Source organism: Triticum dicoccoides, chromosome 7A (genome assembly GCF_002162155.2).
Source record: "Triticum dicoccoides isolate Atlit2015 ecotype Zavitan chromosome 7A, WEW_v2.0, whole genome shotgun sequence".
Taxonomy (NCBI): Eukaryota; Viridiplantae; Streptophyta; class Magnoliopsida; order Poales; family Poaceae; genus Triticum; species Triticum dicoccoides.
Genome location: NC_041392.1, coordinates 426215011 through 426232494, shown reverse-complemented (window position 1 = coordinate 426232494; position 17484 = coordinate 426215011).

Sequence of the window (17484 nt, the reverse complement as noted above, 5' to 3'; positions counted from 1 at the left end):
CTGTCCTTCTTCCTGATCGGGGGCGAGCTCCCGCCGTCCTGCTCGTCGTCGTCTTCGTCGTCATCCTCGTCGTCATCATTCGGAGAGAGGCGGAGAATGCGGGACCTGCGCCTGGGGAGGGGAGCCGTCGACTCTCCGTCAGTCGCCTCGGAGTCAGGCCCTTTTCCGCGCTCCCCTCCCTCTTCCTCTTTGTTGGAGTCGCCGGAGGGCACGTCCACCGGTTCCTCGGGAGCTTCCAGGGGCACTGGCCCATCCCCGTTGAAGACGGGCATGGACTTCACCACCCGCTCCCAGTCATTATGGAGGAACAAGGGCATAGGAGCGCCCTCCAGCCTTGCCACATTGCCCCCGACCAGAGATTGGAGAACCGCAGCCAGGTCTCCAGCGGCCAAGGCCGCGGGGTTCAAACGGGGCCCCCACATTGGAAGCGAGTACTGCCGAAGTGGAGCCAGCCGGTGCTCCAGGAACTCCCTCAGCAGTGACGCGCCGGTCAGCTTCGCCGCCGCCATGTCGGTCGGCCTCAGATCCGCGTCCATCTTCTCCAACACCATCTTCGCACGGGGATCCATGAGCTCCGATCGACCCCAGTCGCTGGAGCTCGTGGGCTGCTCCGTGGGCAGGATCAGCCAAGGGTGGATGCGCCCGGCATCCACCAAGATCCACTTGCTCCTGAAGCCCTCAATCCTCTTCCCAGAGTTCAAGATGGCAATGGCGCCGTCGGACGCGACGAAGCTCGCGCACGCGGAAGCAGTCCCACGAGAGGTCCGGAGGTAGAAGTAGTGGCGCAGCAAGGCCACTGAGGGCTGCACCCCAACATGTGCTTCGCAATAATAAGCAAAGATTGCCAGGAGAAGGACGGAATTGGGATGGAGATGCAGAGCCTGTAGCTTGTAATGGCGGAGGACAGAGAAGAAGAACTCGGAGAAGGGAGGCACCAGGCCAGCAACAATGGCACTTACGAAGAGCGGATAGAAGGTGCTCCTTTGACCCTCAGGGGTGGCGGAGCCGGCCTTGAACACCTTCTCCCCATCGATGCCCCACGCCTTCGCCATCCAGTGCAACCGGGCAAGGCCCGCCTCCGACACGTTCGGCGAGTCCAGGGCAGACAAGTACCAAGCTGCGGCCGGGGGCTGATGAGGCGCCATGGCTCCCTAGGCCGTGCGGTCAGAGCAGATCTGGAAATCTCGGAGGAAGGAAGGAGAGGCGCAAGAAAGGGGATCTGAGCAGCAACTAGAGAAAGCAAGAAGTAGGGCCTAGGCGGATGCCACTCCTTTATCAACTTGCGCGGTTACTGAGGCGCCCACGTCCAGTCAACCGCCACGCGGCACCCAAGGCCGCAGGCTGTTAGGGCCTGCGGCGCTTCGCTCTTGCCCTTTCGCCTCCCTGCACGGCCAAGTCCGGCCGCGCCTTGGGCCCGGGGGCTACTGTCGGCGTTCTGGGAACGGGGGTCCCCAGACTTGCCTGCCTGTGGCCTGCGGCGTGGCTCAAAGGGGGGCCTAGCACGGCCTGTCTTCATCAACACAAGCCCAAGACCCTCGTGAGGGGCCAAGCCTCGCGGGGCAGACGACACGGAGCTTCCTCAGGCACGGCCTCATCAGGCTGGCTCGCGAGGAGGCAGAGAGATCAAGGCGGGGTACCTCATGAGGTGCCCGTGACGCAAGCCATGACGACCAAAGGCACCAGGCGGGCGCCAGCCGCGCAGTGTCCTCCTTTCCTCTTTGGTGCAAAGGGAGAAAGCGCAGGTGAGAGCATCAAGCAAAGGCACCCGTTTCGGTGCAACGAGACCAAGACTAGTCCAACGGCAGGGAGGAAGTCATTGTGGAGCCCAAGCCAGCGTCACCACCAGAGTCTTTGGCAGGCGAGGACCAACTTTAGTCAGGATAATTGTACCAGATGTTCCCCTTCAAAATGGCCAATTGTTGGCGCCCTTCCCGCTCAATATTTGGGAAGAGGCCCAGGGCCTTTTCCTATAAATAGGACTAGCCACCCCCAGGGTAGGGGGGATAGAGGATCGGCCAACCCAGAAACAAGCTGGGATCGAGATCGGATCGGATCGCAATCGAGAAGAGAGAGAGAGAGAGAGAGAGAGAGAGAGAGAGAGAGAGAGAGAGAGAAGGGTGACTGAATTCCTCCTAGCAGTTCGTTGCCCCAGCCAAGAACAGACCCTTGCGAGGCTGTTCTTCCTTGTATTGCTCATCATTACCAGCCGAAGAGGCAATCCACCACACCACACACTGGAGTAGGGTATTACACCACAACGGTGGCCCGAACCAGTATAAACCCTGTGTCTCTTGTGCTGTTTTTTCCATAGCTTAGATCTTAGCGAGGCGGAGGGGTGCAGGTAGGTAGGAGGCGAAATCTCCGCTCGCACCCTAGTGTTCGAACCACAAGGGTCTGCCGGAACCCGAAATCCGACACCGACTCCCAGGAGCCGGCCCCTCAGCAGGCGGCTAAGATCTTGCCCTCAGAGTCTGCACCCACATAACGGCGACAAGACGGGGCGTGGCTACAATAAAGTCTGCCACCCCCGAATCCCGGCGCACGCATGGCCACAGTGCACCGTACGGGGCGGCCATCACCCGTCCGGCGTGGCACTGTTGCCACGATGATTGTGATGTCACCCACGGCTAGCGGTCAGTATGACCCGTGGGTGGTAGGCCCCCTCGGTCAGGGAGATCCCAAAGGCGGCCAGGCTTCCCACAGTCGGCCAAGGGTATGGCTGGCTTCCAATAGCTGGCCAGCTCTCTCCCTCCAAGGAGGTGCTTCATTAAGGAGACAAGAGAAGGTATGGCTACAGTGATGAGCCGCCTCGCGGCGGCACTGTAGCCATGCTTACCACGACAAAGCCAACGTCACCAGGGGCAAGGTAATAGTAACCAGCCCCCGACAGGACCCCCGAGCGGTGGGGCCGTCCTGTCGACCAAAGGGTCGGCAGCCGGTGGGCCCACCAGTCAGCGGAGAAGTCGTCGGGCGTAGACACAGACGGCCAGGGCCCACGCCCAGCCGGATTACCATTGTACCCCTGGGGGGTAGGCCTATATAAACCCCCCAGGATTCCCATGCAGGGGGGATCGCTCTTTGGATAGTTTTTAGACACCACAAGGAGAAGAGGAGCGGGCTGGCCTGGCCCTCCTTCATCCTTTCACCGAACAGCTCAAGGAGCATTCTGTAGCTACCCATCGAGCTAGTGATCATGCGGAGACCCTGCAGAGCAGCATTAGGGGTGTTATCTTCACGGAGAGCCCTGAAGCTGGGTAAGATTCGCCGGCGTGCATGTCTTCGCCTTATCCCGTTTCCAGGCACCGGCGATGTTTTATTGGCTCCCACAATGATAAGCCATCCTTTGGCATATGTCGCACCAACCACCCGACACCCACATATGATCATTCACTTTGCTTGGTGATGAGTGCATGTATTTAATTATTATCATTTTGAGCACTCCACCAAGATGTATGTGACATGGAAGAGTAACCCATGATCCTAACTCATTGTGCATTTGCAGTCCAAAGCAAGTCTTAAACTATGCACAAATTTAGGGGGAGCTCTTGCTTTTCACATACTTCTCAAAGTGACAATGTTTTTCATTGTTATTATCATTTTTTGAAGCTTTGATCTATATGTTGTCATCAATTACCAAAAAGGGGGAGATTGAAAGTGCAACTATCCCTAGGTGGTTTTGGTAATTCCTAACAACATATAGCTCATTGAGCTAATGCCATTTCAAGATTAATATCTCAGGAAAGCTCAATGATTGGCATGGCATGGATGACAAAAGTGGACCCCTCAAAATGCTAGGACAAAAGGATTGGCTCAAGCTCAAAGCTCAAGACTCTACATTTTCTATTTTAGTGATCCAAGATCACATTGAGTCTATAGGAAAAGCAATACTATCAAGGAGGGATGATGTGTTGCTTAATGAGGCTCTTGCTCAAAATGCTTAGTGATATGATCCAAAACCCTCAACTACTTTCTCACATCCACATATGACCTAAACCAAAAGTCAAACTCGGCCCCACCGATTCTTTCTATCCGGCGCCACCGAGTTCAGATGTCATAGCCACTACCACAAACCCTAGGCAAATCGGTCTCACCGAGATGGGATTGTAATCTCTCTGTTTCCCTTTGTAACATTTAGGTCCCACCGAGATGAGCGATCGGTCCCACCGAGATTGCAATATAAACTCTCTGTTTCTCTTTAGTAACATTTCGGTCTCACCGAAATGAGCGAATCGGTCCCACCGAGTTTACTTGACCAACTCTCTGGTTAGCTTATTACCAAAATTATGTTATGCCCTAACCCTAACCATATCGGTCCTACCGAGTTGCATGCCGGTCCCACCGAAACTCCTAACAGTCACTAGCTTTGTTGAATCGGTCCGACCGAGTTTATCAATTCGGTCCCACCGAGATTGGCCAGTTGTGTGTAACAGTTAGATTTTGTGTGGAGGCTATATATACCCCTCCACCACCTCTTCATTGGTGGAGAGAGCCATCAGAACAAACCTACACTTCCAACTTACTTTTACTGAGAAAGAACCACCTACACTTGTGTTGAGGCCAAGATATTCCATTCTTACCATATGAATCATGATCTCTAGCCTTCCCCAAGTTGCTTTCCACTCAAATCTTCTTTCCACCAAATCCATATCCTGTGAGAGAGAGTTGAGTGTTGGGGAGACTATCATTTGAAGCACAAGAACAAAGAGTTCATCATCAACACACCATTTGTTACTTCTTGGAGAGTGGTGTCTCCTAGATTGGCTAGGTGTCACTTGGGAGCCTCCGACAAGATTGTGGAGTTGAACCAAGGAGTTTGTAAGGGCAAGGAGATCGCCTACTTCGTGAAGATCTACCGCTAGTGAGGCAAGTCCTTCGTGGGCGATGGCCATGGTGGGATAGACAAGGTTGCTTCTTCGTGGACCCTTCGTGGGTGGAGCCCTCCGTGGACTCGTGCAGCCGTTACCCTTCATGGGTTGAAGTCTCCATCAACGTGGATGTACGATAGCACCACCTATCGAAACCACGACAAAACATCCATGTCTCCTATTGCGTTTGAATCCTCCAAACCCTTCCCTTTACATCCTGGCAAGTTGCATGCTTTACTTTCCGCTGCTCATATACTCTTTGCATGCTTTCTTGAATTGTGTTAAGATTGCTTGACTTGTCCAAAGTTGCTAAAATCTGCCAAGAACTAAAATTGCGAAAAGGTTAAGTTTTTACTTGGTCAAGTAGCCTAATCACACCCCTCTAGACATACTTCCGATCCTACACCTCGACCTCTCTCTCGTGCTCCTCCCCCTCCTCTGCTCTTTCCCGCGCCGCACCCGAGCGTTGCCGTCGCCGCTGCCCGCTGTTGCCATAACCACTGCCACTGCCTCGCCTCGCTGACGTTCCCCTGAGCTTCTCCTCGACCTCCTCGACCCCCTCTCTTCACCACTCATCGCCGGGCGTGCTCCTCTGGCCTCACCGAGCTCGTCCCCGACTGCCGTCGCCGGAGATCCCCCTCGCTGCCGCGCTCAGCTCCGACCTCCTCCAAGCCGCCGCCTGCTTCACTGCATTCACCGTGAGCTCCTCCAATCTTTGTTCATGTTTGTTTGTCATGCCTGCTATTGCTTATAGTTGAGTCAGGGCTGATTCACCAGGGATGAATTGGAATGGTGTTGAACATGTCCTACTGTGTGTGAGCTAAGGGTGTGAATACGATTTGGTAAAGGTAGCGGTGAGAGGCCATGTAGGAGTACATGGTGGGTTGTCTCGTTGAAGCCGTCCTTAGGAACTAAGTTCAGTGTTTGTGATCCATGAACAGCTACTACCACTCATTGGGATCCTTAATTGACCCTCTCGACTTATTAGCCGATCTTGTCCTCTGCCCAGGAGTTGCAAGTAGTTTCTGGTGTTTATAGTTGTCGGAGGCCGTGGGCAGTGCTGACCCGAGGGGTGGGCTGTGATGTGGTAGGTACGTGGCCGGGTATGCCAGGTGCCCGTTTGGTGTTGCGGAACCCTGTACACATCGTTCGGGGCCGTATGTGGAAACCTCGGCCGGACTCCCTGCGGATGGAGCCTGAATAGGTGATAAACCTGGACTAGGGACTTGTGTGGTTAGTCAGGTCATGGCTGACACCCTCGCCAGGCTTCCACTTGAAGGTTGCCGAGATACATGACGTGTACATGGCGGTAAGTGGCGAAAGTGTGTGTGAAGAAGTACACCCCTGTAGGGTTAACATCGTATATTCGAATAGCCGGACTTCTGGGTTGCCTGTACAGTTCATAGACAAGTGAAAGTGGATACTCTAAAATGCACAAGATAAGCATGAGTGCTATGGATGGTGTTCTTGTAGCGAGACGGGAGCGGATCCATAGTGGTGTATTGATTGGTGAATATGTGGAATCATGTGCGCCACCCCAAAAGAGTTACTTGCATACGTAGTTCAGGATAGCCACTGAGTCAAAGCTGGCTTGCTACAGTTAAACTCCACCACCCCCTTTGTTGATACTGATGCATATGTAGCTAGTTATGATGTAAGTCTTGCTGGGTACATTTGTACTCACGTTTGCTTAATTTATGTTTTGTAGATAGACTTCAGTCTCACTGGTAGTTCCACGTGGACTCCGACGTTTAGCTTGTTACCTCAGCTACGATCTTGTGCCCTCGGCAGGGTCTTGTAGATAGTCAGGCTTCTCGACCCTTTTCATTTATTGTTGTCTGTACTCAGACATGTTATTCTTCCGCTTGTTGCTTGTATGCGCTGTATGTTGGGTCATGAGACCCATGTTTGTAATACTTCGCTACTCGGATCCTAATGAATAAATACTTGAGTCATAGAGTTATGTTGTGATGCCATGTTGTATTTGCACATATCAAGCATATTGTGTGTATGTTATTGAAATGCTTGGTATGTGTGGGATCCGAAAACCTAGTTGTTTATTCTTGGTAGCCTCTCTTATGGGGAAATCTCTCCTAGTGCTTCCACTGAGCCATGGTAGCTTGCTAATGCTCTGGAACACTTCGGCTGGCCGACATGTGTCCTTCTTCGTTCCTGTGTCTGTCCCTTCGGGGAAATGTCACGCGGTGTCTACCAGAGTCCTGTTAGCTTGCTACAGCCCGGATTCTCCGGAGTCCTGTTAGCCCAGCTGCTACAGCCCGGATTCACTCGCTGATGACCTACATGTTCGTTGCTGGGTCATGTATGTCTGTCCCTGTAAGTTAGTGCCACTTTGGGTTTACAAATAGTCATGTCGGCATGGGTTCTTTGTCATATGGATACTAGCGGCACTATCATATACGTGAGCCAAAAGGCGCAAACGGTCCCGGGCCAGGTAAGGTGGCACCCGTGGGGATACCGTGTGTGAGGCCACAAAGTGATATGATATGTTACATGCTAGATCTGTGTGACTTAGGATCGGGGTCCTGACATTTCCATAGCCATTCCGAAATATATGGCCATGCAACTTTCCACCGTTCCATTTATTATGACACACTACATCATTGTCATATTGCTTTGCATGATCATGTAGTTGACATTGTATTTGTGGCAAAGCCACCTTTCATCATTTTTTATACATGTCACTCTTGATTCATTGCACATCTCGGCACACCGACGGAGGCATTCATATAGAGTCATATTTTGTTCTAAGTATCTAGTTGTAATTCTTGAGTTGTAAGTAAATAAAAGTGTGATGGCCTTCATTATGAGAGCATTGTCCCATGTGAGGAAAAGGCTGATGGAGACTATGGTTCCCCATAAGTCACGATGAGACTCCGACAAGAAATAGATGCCAAAAAATGAGAGACGGCCCAAATAAAAAAAATGAGACAAAAGAGAGAAGGGACAATGTTACTATCCTTTTACCACACTTGTGCTTCAACGTAGCACCATGATCTTCATGATAGAGAGTCTCCTATGATGTCACTTTCATATACTAGTGGGAATTTTTCATTATAGAACTTGGCTTGTATTTTCCAACGATGGGCTTCCTCAAATTGCCCTAGGTCTTCATGAGCAAGCAAGTTGGATGCACACCCACTTAGTTTTCTTTTTGAGCTTTCATAAACTTATAGCTCTAGTGCATCCATTGCATGGCAATCCCTACTCACTCACATTGATATCTATTGATCGGCATCTCCATAGCCCGTTGATACGCCTAGTTGATGTGAGACTATCTCCTTCTTTTTGTCTTCTCCACAACCACCATATTGTATTCCACCTATAGTGCTATGTCCATGGCTCACGCTCATGTATTGCGTGAAAGTTGAAAAGGTTTGAGAATGTCAAAAGTATGAAACAATTGCTTGGCTTTTCATCAGGGTTGTGCATGATTTGAATATTTTGTGTGATGAAGATGGAGTATAGCCACACTATATGATTTTGTAGGGACAATCTTTCTTTGGCCATGTTATTCTGAGAAGACATAATTGCCTTGTTAGTATGCTTGAAGTATTAATGTTTTTATGTCAATATTAAACTTTTGTTTTGAATCTTATGGATCTTAACATTCATGCGACAATAAAATAAGTTACACGAACAATATGTTAGGTAGCATTCCACATTAAAACTTATGTTTTTATCATTTACCTACTCGAGAACGAGCATGAATTAAGCTTGGGGATGCTTGATACGTTTCCAATGTATCTATAATTTTTTATTGTTCCATGCTATTATATTATCTATTTTGGATGTTTTATAGGTATTAATATGCTATTTTATATTATTTTTGGGACTAACCTATTAACCTAGAGCCCAGTGCCAGTTCCTGTTTTTTTGCTTGTTTTCGAGTTTCACACAAAAATAATACCAAACGGAGCCCAAATGGAATGAAACATTTGCAATGATTTTTCTTCGATCAGAAGACAACCAAGAGACTTAGAGATGAAATCGAAGAAGCCACCAGGCAGCCACAAGGATGGAGGGTGTGCCCAGGGGGTAGGCCGCGCCCCCCACCCTTGTGGGCCCCCCATGACCCTCCTGGCCTAATTCTTTCACCTATATATTCCCAAATATCTCCAAGCTAGTAGGGCATCCACGAAAACACTTTTCCACCGCCGCAACCTTCTGTACCCGTGAGATCCCATCTAGGGACCTTTTCCGGCACCCTGCCAGAGGGGGATTCGAACATGGAGGGCTTCTACATCAACTCCATTGCCCTTCCGATGAAGCGTGAGTAGTTTAGCACAATACGGGTCCATAGCTAGTAGCTAGATGGCTTCTTCTCTCTCTTTGATTCTCAATACCATGTTCTCCTCGATGTTCTTGGAGATCTATTCGATGTAATACTTTTTTGCGGTGTGTTTGCCGAGCCTATGAATTATGGATTTATGATCACCTTATCTATGAATATTATTTGCATGATTTGATATCTTTGTAATTCTCTTCGAACTATTGGTTTGGTTTGGCCAACTAGATTAGTTTTCCTTACAACGGGAGAAGTGCTTAGCTTTGGGTTCAATCTTGTGCTGTCCTTTCCCAGTGACAGTAGGGGCAGCAAGGCACGTATTGTATTGTTTCCATTGAGGATAAAAAGATGGGGTTTTCATCATATTGCTTGAGTTAATTCCTCTACATCATGTCATCTTACTTAATGCATTACTCCGCTCTTTATGAACTGAATACTCTAGATGCATGCTGGATAGCGGTAGATGTGTGGAGTAATAGTAGTAGATGCAGAATCGTCTCGGTCTACTTGACACAGACGTGATGCCTATATTCATGATCATTCCCTTTGATATCGTCATAACTTTGCGCTTTTCTATCAATTGCTCGGCAGTAATTTGTTCACCCACCGTATTATTTGCTATCATGAGAGAAGCCTCTAGTGAAACCTATGGCCCCCGGGTCTATTTTCCATCATATAAGTTCCTATTTTCCATAATATAAGTTTCCGATCTATCATATTAGTTTTTGATTTACTATTTTGCAATCTTTTACTTTCTGATTTATAAACCAAAAATACCAAAAATATTTACTTTACCGTTTATCTATCTCTATCAGATCTCACGTATGAAAGTAACCGTGAAGGGATTGACAACCCCTTTATCGCGTTGGGTGGAAGTTGTTGTTTGTTTGTGCTGGTATTTCGTGATTTGTGTGTTGTATCCTACTGGATTGATACCTTTGTTCTCAAACTAAGGGAATACTTATCTCTACTTTGCTGCATCATCCTTTCCTCTTCAAGGGAAAAACCAACACAAGTTCAAGAAGTAGCAGGAAGAATTTCTAGCGCCGTTGCTGGGGAGATCTACGCCAAATCAAGAGATAGCAAGTACCCATCATAAACTCTCATCTCTTGCATTACATTATTCTCCATTCGCCTCTCATTTTCCTCTCCCCCACTTCTAAAATGATTTTCGAAAAGATTTGCCCTTTTCTTCGCCCTTCTCACGTTCGTCTTTTCGTTTGCCCTTATGTCTTACTTGGTTTTTTCTTGTTCACTGGGCATAATTGTGTAATTATTGGAAAGCAAGAACAAAAATCTTAAGGATCCTCATCCACTTGCTAATATTTTTAAGAGATCCAATTTTGATGAACCAATTGCTAGTGAGTTGAGTGCATTAGATTATCTTTATGAGGTTTTGCTTGAAATTTGTGAATCTGGAAATTGGGATGAAGTGTTGAAATATGAAATTTATGAAGTGATTCAAGGTAGCTCCTTGAATGAAAAGCATGATTGATTCTATTGATGACAATTGTGTTAATGATATGCAAAACCCTAATCATGATCATGATTGGGGATGCTAGTTTTGCTATGTCCACTACTTGTTGCAATGATCGTGATTGGGGTGATTCTTCTTACAATCTTGAAAATTTATTTAAGCCCCATGATGAAGATGGGACTGATAATATTGTTTGCAATAATATTGAAAGTGGGTTTGGAAGAGTGTCAACTTTAGATCCCACATATTTGGATAATGTTCAATCTTATGAAGGTTTTGATAAAAGTGGGTTCGGAGAGGTCTTTGACTTTATTTTATGATAATCCCACTATTTAAGAAAAGTGTCAACTTTGGATGCATGTGGATCATGTTGAGAATATTTTATGTGATAGTTATATTGTTGAATTTGATTATGATCCCACATGTAATTATTATGAGAGAGGAAAATATGGTTGTAGAAATTTTCATATTACAAAATTACCTCTCATTATGTTGAGATTGCTATTGTTTCTTTCTTCTTCCTTGCATATGGTAGTTTTTGCTTATCTTGATAATTTGCTCATAAAATCCGTATTCATAGGAAGCATGTTAGACTTAGACTTGTTTGTCACATGTTTTACGATGCTCTCTTTGTGTTTGAATTGCTATCTTTCATGTGAGCATCATTAAAATTATCAATGCCTAGCTAAAAGGCTTTAAAGAAAAGCACTTGTTGGGAGACAACCCAATATATTTCCTTTCTATTTTGCAATAAATGATTCATCTAGCCTCTGGTTATCTGTGGTTTTTTGAGTTTAATTTAGTGTTTGTGCTAACTAAGACCTTTGGAATAGCTTACAGAAATAGTTGATTTGATCTTGCTGAAAAACAGAAACTTTTGCACTCAGGAAAACAATTCTCATTTTTAACAGAAGCGTGATAAAGTACTAATTATTTTTTCATAGGATTTATAAACAAATTTCTTAGGTTTTACTAATTTTTCAGAATGTTTGGAGTTACACAAGTATTCGAGAGTTACAGATTGCTACAGACTTTTCTGTTTTTTGACAAATTCTGTTTTCTATGTGTTGTTTGCTTATTTTGATGAATCTATGGGTAGTATCGGGGGGTATGAACCATGGAAAAGTTGGAATATAGTAGATATTACACCAATAAAATAAATAATGAGTTCACAATAGTACCAAAGTGGTGATTTATTTTCTTATACTAATGGAGCTTATGAGATTTTCTGTTGAGTTTTGTGTTGTGAAGTTTTCAAGTTTTGGGTAAGGATTTGATGGACTTTGGAATAAGGAGTGCCAAGAGCCTAAGCTTGGGGATTCCCAAGGCACCCCAAGGTAATATTCAAGGACAACCAAGAGCCTAAGCTTGGGGATGCCCCGGAAGGCATCCCCTCTTTCGTCTTCGTCTAATGGTAACTTTACTTGAGGCTATATTTTTATTCACCACATGATATGTGTTTTGCTTGGAGCGTCTTGTATGACTTGAGTCTTTGCTTTTTAGTTTGACACAATCATCCTTGCTTTACACACATTTTGCGAGGGACATGCATGATTCGTGATTTATTCAAATGCTCTATGTGCTTCACTTATATCTTTTGAGCTAGGGAATTTTGCTCTAGGCTTCACTTATATGTTTTAGAGCACGGAGGTGGTTTTATTTTATAGAAATTTATGAACTCTCATGCTTCACTTATATTATTTTGAGAGTCTTTAAACAGCATGGTAATTTGAATTGGTTATATATTTAGTCCTAATATGATAGGCATCCAAGAGGGATATGATAAAAACTTTCATATAAAGTGCATTGAATACTATGAGAAGTTTGATTCCTTATGATTGTTTTGAGATATAATTATGGTGATATTAGAGTCATGCTAGTGAGTAGATGTGAATTTGAGAAATACTTGTGTTAAGGTTTATGAGTCCCATAGCATACACGTATGGTAAACCGTTATGTAACGAAGTTGGAGCATGAGATATTTTTTGATTGTCTTCCTTATGAGTGGTGGTCGGGGACAAGCGATAGTCTTTTCCTACTGATCTATCCCCCTAGGAGCATGTGCATAGTACTTTGTTTCGATGACTAATAGATTTTTGCAATAAGTATGTGAGTTATTTATGACTAATGTTGAGTCCATGGATTATACGCACTCTCACCCTTCCACCATTGCTAGCCTCTCCAGTGCCGCGCAACTTTCCTTGGTACCATAAACCCACCATATACCTTCCTCAAAACAGCCACCATACCTACCTATTATGGCATTTCCATAGCCATTCCGAGATATATTGCCATGCAACTTTCCACCGTTCCATTTATTATTACACGCTTCATCATTGCCATATTGGTTTGCATGATCATGTAGTTGACATCGTATTTGTGGCAAAGCCACCTTTCATCTTTTTTATACATGTCGCTCTTGATTCATTGCACATCCCGGTACACCCCGTAGGCATTCATATACAGTCATATTTTATTTTTGTATCGAGTTGTAATTCTTGAGTTGTAAGTAAATAAAAGTGTGATGATCTTCATTACTAGAGCATTGTCCCATGTGAGGAAATAAAAAAAGGAGAGGAAGGCCGAATAAAAAAAGAAGGCCCAAAAAATATGAAAGAAAAAGAGAGAAGGGGCAATGTTACTATCCTTTTTCCACACTTGTGCTTCAAAGTAGCACCATGATCTTCATGATAGAGAGTCTCCCATGCTGTCACTTTCATATACTAGTGGGAATTTTTCATTATAGAACTTGGCTTGTATTTTCCAACGATGGGCTTCCTCAAATTGCCCCAGGTCTTCATGAGCAAGCTAGTTGGATGCACACCCACTTAGTTTTCCTTTTGAGCTTTCATAAACTTATAGCTCTAGTGCATCTGTTGCATGACAATCCTTACTCACTCACATTGATATCTATTGATGGGCATATCCATAGCCCGTTGATACGCCTAGTTGATGTGAGACTATCTCCCCTTTTTGTCTTCTCCACAACCACCTTCTATTCTACCTATAGTCCTATGTCCATGGCTCACGCTCATGTATTGCGTGAAACTTGAAAAAGTTTGAGAACATCAAAAGTATGAAACAATTGCTTGGCTTGTCATCGGGGTTGTGCATGATTTGAATATTTTGTGTGACGAAGATGTAGCATAGCCAGACTATCTGATTTTGTAGGGATAAGATTTCTTGGCCATGTTATTTTGAGAAGACATAATTTCCTTGTTAGTATGCTTGAAGTATTATTGTTTTTATGTCAATATTAAACTTTTGTTTTGAATCTCATGGATCTGAACATTCATGCCACAATAAAGAAGTATTACATGGATAGAAACGTTAGGTAGCATTCCACATCAAAAATTCTGTTTTTATCATTTACCTACTCAAGGACGAGCAGGAATTAAGCTTGGCGATGCTTGATACGTCTCCAACATATCTATAATTTTTGATTGTTGCATGCTATTATATTATCTATTTTGGATGTTTTATATGCATTTATATGCTATTTTATGTTATTTTTGGGACAAACCTATTAACCTAGAGCCCAGTGCCAGTTCCAGTTTTTTTCCTTGCTTCTGAGTTTCGCAGAAAAGGAATACCAAACGGAGTCCAAATGGAATAAAACCTTCGCGATGATTTTTCTTAGACCAGAAGACAACCAGGAGACTTAGAGATGAAGTCGGAGGAGCCACGAGGCAGCCACAAGGACGGAGGGCATGCCCAAGTGGGTAGGGCATGCCCCCACCCTTGAGGGCCCCTCGTGCACCTCCTGACCTAATTCTTTCACCTATATATACCCATATATCCCCAAACCAATAGAGGAAGCCACGGAATCACTTTTCCACCGACGCAACCTTCTGTACCCGTGAGATCCCATCTAGGGGCCTTTTCCGGCATCCCACCGGAGGGGGATTCGATCACGAAGGGCTTCTACATCAAATCTATTGCCCTTCCGATGAAGCGTGAGTAGTTTATTTCAGACCTACGAGTGCATAGCTATGGCTTCTTCTCTCTCTTTGATTCTCAATACCATGTTCTCCTCGATGTTCTTTGAGATCTATTCGATGTAATACTCTTTTGCGGTGTGTTTGCCGAGATCCGATGAATTGTGGATTTATGATCAACTTATCTATGAATATTATTTGAATCTTCTCTGAATTCTTTTATGCATGATGTGATATCTTTGTAATTCTCTTCGAACTATCGCTTTGGTTTGCCCAACTAGATTGGTTTTTGTTGCAATGGGAGAAGTGCTTAGCTTTGGGTTCAATCTTGTGGTGTCATTTCCCAGTGACAGTAGGGGCAGCAAGGCATGCATTTTATTGTTGCCATCGAGGATAAAAAGATGGGGTTTTCATCATATTTCTTGAGTTAATTCCTCTACATCATCTCATCTTACTTAATGCATTACTCCGTTCTTTATGAACTTAATACTCTAGATGCATGTTGGATAGAGGTCAATGTGTGGAGTAATAGTAGTAGATGCAAAATCGTTTCGGTCTACCTGACACAGACGTGATGACTATATTCATGATCATTGCCTTCGATATCTTCATAACTTTGCGCTTTTCTATCAATTCCTCGACAGTAATTTGTTCACCCACCATATTATTTGCTATCATGATAAAGGCCTCTAGTAAAACCCATGGCCCATGGTCTATTTTCCATCATCTAAGTTTCTATTTTCCATAATATAAGTTTCTGATCTATCATATTAGTTTCTGATTTTCTATTTTGCAATCTTTTACTTTACGATCTATAAACCAAAAATACCAAAAATATTTACTTTACCGTTTATCTATCTCTATTAGATCTCACTTTTGCAAGTAACCGTGAAGGGATTGATAACCCCTTTATCACATTGGGTGCAAGTTGTTGTTTGTTTCTGCAGGTATTCGGTGACTTGTGTGTTGTCTCCTACTGGATTGATACCTTGGTTCTCAAACTGAGGGAAATACTTATCTCTACTTTGTTGCATCACCCTTGCCTCTTCAAGGGAAAAACCAACACAAGCTTAAGAAATATCACTTGGTACTTCGCTAGCCATTTCCGAGACCGCAAGGCATAATTGCAGAGCACCTTTGAAGTTCAAGCAGTGGCTAAACATTGTGATTCAGGGTAGAGGAGATCTAGTCATGCTCACGTCCAACATTAACTAGACTCAATCCATGTTAAACTAAGAATGACAATATCGCTCTTTATATTTGTGCTTGAATGAGAAGGTGATGACTAAACAATAAAAGAAAATAACAAGAAGGGTCCTTCACAGAGGGAAGCAGAGATTTGCATCGGTGCCAGAGCTCAGAACTTAAAACAGAGATGAATACATTTTTAGTGGTGTGCTTGAAGGTGCGTTAAGTCGACTAGAGGGGGGTGAATAGGCGATTTTTATAAATTATTCACTGAGGAATTTCAGGGTGAGGAAATTCCTAAGAGAAGAACTACTTGCAGCGGAATAAGTACTCAGATGCAGGCATGATATAACATAAGTATGGACATCATGATGAATTGGAAACAAAACACAGAGTACAGAAAGCGTAAGCACGGGATAAAACAGAATGAAGACAAACAAACTAAAGAATTTGAACTGAGGAAATTGATAATGTCTTCAGTCAAAGTCTTCAAACATATATGAATAGGTACACAACATAGTAATGAAGAAATGAAAGGGTTGAGGAAATAGAAACAGTAAGCTCGGTGAAGACAATGATTTGGTAGACCAATTCCAACTGCTGTGACAGTTGTATGTCTGGTTAGAGCGGCTAGGTATTTAAACTCGAGGACACACAGTCCCGGACACACAGTCCTCACTGTATTCTCCTTGAACTAAGGTCACACAGACCTTGTTCAATTACTCGTGGTAAGTCTTCAGGTGACTTCCAAACCTTCACAGACTCGGTTACTCGGCGATCCACAATTTCCTCTTGGATGCTCTAGACCATGATGCCTAACCGTCTGGAGGATGCACAGTCCTCAAAGGTAACAAGCGTCGGTTCCACATAGGAACAATCTCTTCAGTGATGCTCAATGACTTTGGGTTTGTAGGTGTTTGGTTTGGGGTTTTGGGTTTTTCCTCACTTGATGATTTTCGCTCAAAATCCTCGGAGGATGGGATGCTCTAAATGACAAGTGTCAGTTTCTCGCGCAGCAGCGAACCAGCTAGTGGTTGTAGGGGCGACTATTTATAGCCTAGGGAGCATCCCGACATGATAAGACATAAATGCCCTTCAATGATATGACTGTTAGGTGGGTAGATATTTTGGGACATCTGGCGCGTAGCACAGCAACGGTCAGAAATTTGAGGTATCAAATTCCTCAGGGCTATCATGTTCCTCACTTGTAGGCAATCCAGACTGGCAAATTCCTAACTCCTCAGTCAGAAGAAATTCCTCAGAGACTAGAAGAACTTTGTATCTGTCACTGAAGAAATTGACTGAACTGTATGAGATTCCCAATGGCTTCACTTGAAGGGATTGGTAAGTGTAGGATTTTTTAGTTGAGCATCACTTGGAAAGTTTTCCTTAGTTTTACCTCAACCCCTTTAACAGTACGATGTTTCCTATGACTCAAGAAAGAGAAAATGAAACTATGAAAACAAAAGTCTTCACGCTTCATGTTCCTCGCATGAATATCAAGTCTTCACGGTCACACCAATTTCTTCACATCCAAAGTCTTCAGAATGTCTTCAGAGATCCAAAGTCTTCAGTTGAAGACATTCATTTTTAGGGGTCGACTTTATTTGTAAGTATCAAACTCCTCATAGACGTATAGACCTGTGTACACTCACAAACGCATCAGTCCCTTAACCTATAAGTCTTCAATATTCGAAAATCACTAAGGGG